At 34.0% G+C, this 5744-nt stretch overlaps 1 non-coding gene across 1 annotated transcript; it reads right to left on the bottom strand.

Moving 5' to 3' along the window:
• Positions 1–4238: 4238 nt before the first annotated feature.
• Smp_tRNA_00751_Pseudo_TTG.1.1 lies at positions 4239–4309 on the bottom strand. Its single transcript has one exon. It is a non-coding gene (tRNA).
• Positions 4310–5744: the final 1435 nt, after the last annotated feature.

Genomic DNA, 5744 nt, shown 5'->3' with positions numbered 1-5744 from the left:
TGACACAACCGTTTTCATGTCTTTTAGATTTTGAAAGAAGCATGAACCTTGTTCTCTCTTTGATAATGACCTTCGCTGCACAATACGTTTTGTTAACAACTGATTAAAGCCTTTGTTTCAATAAAAAGCTATTTGATTAACATTAACAAATACCTTGGGAAACATAAATTTATTATTTTCTTTAACTGAAAAAAGTCAGTTTAGCAATTAAAATATATATGATTTTTCATAGAGGAAATTAAGATCTCCCATTCTGATTACAGTAGCTTTAGGAATGGGGATCTCAAGTCAACTTCTGATACCCTCTCTAAACATAAACTAATCCATTCATATTCACCATATGACTTGTAGACCAACTGTATAGGCAAAACAACTTTCATTCGTCACATAAATACCTTTCTCAAATTGCATTTTTTTTTAGCATTACTATCCTAATTTATCAAAAAAAAATCAGAAGGGGTTTTTGTGGAGATTTAGTATTTTCATAGTTGAAAGCGTGAGTCGATTGAAGCTAGACCACCAGGAAAAAACTTAGAAACACTGGACGGCCAACTCGTCCTATTGTGGGACTCCTCAGCAGTGCGCATCCACGACTTCGCCTCATGAGATTCGAACCAAGGACCTATCAGTCTCGCGCCAGAACACAATCCATAGACCACTGAGCTGGTATCCGATGGTGTTTATGTCGAACTTCAACCAATCCACGAAGTTGAGCAACCGTTCACCAATTATCTTCAGTGAGTTGATATCTCACAACAACAAAAAAAACAATCCACACCATATAACCGTCTGATTCTTAGATATACTTGTCAGTTCTAGTCATATAACCGTATCATTATCATTAGTCTGCTTTTTTTGTTATTCATAAACCTAAATGAATCGCTTAAATAGGAAATACAAAGTAGAATATTGTGTACAACTCGGTGAAATATCCAAAAAAAATGAGTCATTTATTTGAATCAGATACAAATGAACCCCCTTAATCACTTACAGTCCATTTAATTGTTTTGTACTTTATAATAGACTCTATATTATCACCTTTTTATTCCCAACATCATTTTGTTAATGTTAACCCTATAGACTATTTATTTTATACTACTTATTTATTAACCTTCATACTCTTCTAACTAAAGGTGACCCACTGTTTCTAGACCTTCTGTTTACTTAAAAATATCTATACCTACTATAAATCAAAACAATGAAAAACGATAAATTCACTTGGTATTGTTTACTTGTATCTTCCCGTTGATATTTACGACTGCGATTGATCAGTCTCTTATTGACATTTGTGCATACTGTGTGTATTGCCTCGATATAGCGTTGATTCACAAGCATTTAAAAGCAAAGATGGATAGTGACCAGCAGTGGAATCCAGGACGCGCGTTTCATCCTATTTGAAACTCGTCAGTTGGATATGCCTGCATCTCAGAGTTGATGTTCACTCTGGAACTAGAATCCAGTACCTTTCGCTTCAAACGACACCGCGTTATATTTAAAGAAATAAATAAATAAGCACAAAAAATTCAAAATCAATCTTTCATTATAAGAATTTACTTGTTCTGTCATTCTCATTGTAAAAAGGACAAAACAGTAGTAACCCCTGGAACAGCTTTAGAATGATGTATATTGAATGTAATTTATATTGTAAATTATCTCAAAAACCATGTAAGTTTATTATATAGAAATAAACTATAACAAACTATATAGTTAAGAATCATAAATAATAGTTAAAGTCATAAGTCATTTGAAGCTAGACTACCATGGAAAAAGTGGAAAAACTGGACGGCCGTTTCGTCCTATTGTGGGACTCCTCAACAGTATGCATCCACGATCCAGAACGTAAGACTTGAACCTAGCACCTTCGGTCTTGCGCGCGAACGCTTGACCTCTAGACCACTGAGCCGACATCAAACTGTGCTAATGTTTAACATCAACCAATCCACAAAATTGAGCAGCCGTTGGATGCCAGGTCAGTGGTCTAGAAGTTAGGCGTTCGTGCGCGAGACTGATTGGTCCTGGGTTCGAATGTTCCGAGGTGGGATCGTGAATTCACCTTGCTGAGGAGTTTCACAATAGGACGAGTTGGCCGTCCATTGCTTCCAGGTTTTCCATAGTGATCTAGCTTCAAGTGACTCATGATTTTAACTACAAAATTATCAAAACCTCCACAGAACCGACATCTGACCATAAATAATAGTTTGTACAATATTAATCCATAGACTTAATGAATATTTATTGTTATACGAGTACTGTAAATAGACTTTTATTTATGATTACCTAAATCACATAAATTATTTACCAAATATAGAGATTGTTTACAATCTAAAGTTCACAATTTCAATTACTCATTACGGTATAATGGTCAATGAACTAATTTAAATTGGAAGAAACATAATTTATTACCAATCACTTTATAAAGTACTATTTCATTGTATTTTATCTTTATATCTACCAAATAAGTAATTATATGCGTCTAATTAAACGTATGTACTATTATTCGACGGGGTCTTTTGTGGAGACTTTTGTAATTTTATAGTTGAAATCAGGAGTCAATTGAAACTAGACCACCATGAAAAACCTGGAAGAACTGGCAAGCCGTTTCGCCTTAGCGTGGGACTCCTTATCAGTGAGCATCGACGATGCCACTTCGTGAGGTTCGAACCTAGGACCTACGTGACTCTCGCGCAAACGTTCAACCTCTGGACCGCTATTAACTGTTTTTGTTTTTGTTGATTGATAGTAGGTTAATATACCCAACAAACTTGAAAGAAAACAATATAATTTATGATACCATTAGACAGTCAAATTGTTTTTTAGGATAATGAAAGTTTATTATTTGTATCTTGAATCTGTCAAAATGAGACGATAGTTTCAATAACACAAGGGGATACAAATACACTTTATTATTACTATTCTGTGTTAAAGATAGATTTAAACAATCTCTTTCCCTTTATTTCAAAAAGTTTGCAAAAGCTAGTAAATTATACACATCAAACCATTTTCATTATAAACAAGTTATGTACTAATAAACAAAGGTCTTTTGTATTATGACCCTAATGATAACTGATTGTAATTTAATAATCATTTTAGAAAAACTAGATATGATCCATTTCATATGATCTAAGAAAAAAATATTACATGAATCATCATGTAATTTTTTTAAAAGAATGTACTTCATTCTGAGACTTTACCAACTTATTCGATAAGACAACGCTATAGGTCAACACAGAGTTTGGGTGCAAAATTGAAGATCTTGGGTCCGAATTTCACGAACGAGATCGTGAATGCACAAAATGTCGACAAAATATCCTGTTCTCTGAAATGAGTTAGCAAAGACAGTCTTACTAACTGTCATCCTCATTATGTAAAGGATTATTGTAAAATTCTTTCAAGATCCATCTGTAAAGTTTAAAACAAACTTCGACTTCACATTACACATTTTAGAAACATCTCACTTTATTTCAGCTATGAGTTCATTCCAGTTCCTTTGATTCTTTCATTACGAAAATGTACTTATAAGTTCTTATGATTAACCCAGGTCTAAGGAAAAAGTAAATTGTTTTAATTGTTTTGAAATTCTTACTTTTGTTAAATTAAAATGATAGAATTGTGGACAGAATTATATATGATCATTTTGCCTCAGTTTGATGATTCAATTTCGAAGGTAAATAAACTGTTATAACTAGGTGAAACATTTTCAAAATATCTTCGGATGGATAAGCAGTATAGTAATCAGTCAATCAGAACCTCTACATATGGCTTTTCATTTTCGCGATATTTCTAGCAAAACTTCTAATCAAACGTTGATTGTATAAAATGCTTCTTAATGTTTCCTGAGCTTTTCATGTCTATTATGACAAATTTTCAGGATTGCCCCAACACTTGACGAGTTAGCTTTCTACGGGATAGGGTCGCTCACCCATGTCCAACTCTTTGTCCTTTATAACAGCTTGGGACAAGCAGTATCCACATAAGGGCTCCAGGTGGTGTTTTTGTAGATTGTTCAATTGAAAGTGTCTTCTGGCTTCGCTTAGTATTATTTGTTTGAATCGTCCCATTAATGTTTACGACTGTAATTGATCAGTCTCTTATTGGTATATGTGCATACTGTGTGTATTGACTCGATATAGCCTTAGTTTACAAGCATTATAAGTAAAGATGGATAGTGGCTAACAGTGGAATCCAGGACGCGTGTTTCGGAACTCGTCAGCTGGATGTACCTGCATCTAAGATTTGATGTTCACTCTGGGACTTGAACCCATTACCTTTCGCTTCAAACGCCATCGCGTTATCCGCTCGGCCAGAGTGAAAATCATATCTAGCTGACGAGTCCCAAATAGGACGAAACGCGCGTTTTGGATTCCACTGCTAGCCACTATCAATCTTTGCTCACAATGCTTGTGAATTTAGATTATATCGAGGCAATACGGACAGTATGCACATATGCCAATTAAGAGAGTGACCAATTGCAGTCCTAAAAATCATTATATTTATCTTCTGATTGTTTCACTATTTAACATTGATGTATTCCATTAAGTACGAACCTTTAAATATTACGCACATTCTAAATTCAAAGTTTATTGAGAAAAGTGGACAAGTATTATTCACATTTAGATAGTATTAACTTTGTAAAAACCTATTCTTTTCACACGAACTAAGAATCATATTTGGATGCCGGTTAAGTGGTCAGGCGTTTCAATGTTCGCTAGCGAGACCGAAGGTCCTGAGATCGAGTCACACTTGCAGGATCGTGAATGCACACTGCTGAGGAGTCCCATATCAAGACGAAACGGTCGTCTAGTGCTTCCAAGTTTCGAATGATGACATCGCTTCAATTGACTTATAAACAGTAAATTACATAACTTACATTGCATAATTCTAAATCAAAATTCAAACAACTACTACATAAAAGTTTTCGAACCATTTTTAGTTTCCATTGAATTCATTTTTTTTTTGTTGTTTCGAGTATCCAAATCTTTCAATTCATTCATTCTATTTAAGTTATAAATCAAAATTGTCAAAATGGCTCCGAGATTAAAAAATCACTGGACAATTGAAATTTCTTCTATTAGTTGTTTGACTTTCAAATGTCTAATTTGAAAAGTCAAATAGCGCGCACTTTATTTATGTTTGTTTGTTTTTCTTTGTAAAATAGGGGATATAATGGACAAGCGCTTATTCAACTCATCTATTATATAATAGTATTATGTATAATGTTTTATATGAAAGGATTGTTAATACTACTTATATTATACTACTAACTATATATTCATTCCGGTCTAGTCCTATTCATTAGTTGTTCTTTTTATTTTGAAAGAGAAGTGATTACCGTTTTACCTATTTTAGTATATTGAAATAGGCTTATAAAAGACAAGTGTTATATAGAGTTGTATAATAATTATATATGAATTGAGACGATCTACACTATAGTCGTGAATAATAATTTCAGTAAAAATATATTATAATATCCACCCCATCTGATATAAATCAACATATGCTCACTAGTGACTGACTTTATGAGGTATTTCCCAAAGTTCTAGTGAGAAGCAGTGACCAGTAGAGTTCAATCAAGTCTATTGTGAGACAGTAACTCACTGAAGAAAATGCTGGATGCGTCGCTAAATTGCGTGGATTGGTTGAAGTTAAACATTAACACCGTTGGATGCCGGCCGGACCAGTGGTCTAGATGTTAAACGTTTGCATGTGATACTGAACGGTCGTGTGTTGGAGTCTCGTGAGACGGG

Source organism: Schistosoma mansoni, chromosome 4 (genome assembly GCF_000237925.1).
Source record: "Schistosoma mansoni strain Puerto Rico chromosome 4, complete genome".
Taxonomy (NCBI): domain Eukaryota; kingdom Metazoa; phylum Platyhelminthes; class Trematoda; order Strigeidida; family Schistosomatidae; genus Schistosoma; species Schistosoma mansoni.
Note: the sequence above shows the minus strand (reverse complement) of the source record. Positions and strands in the feature narration are given on the sequence as shown.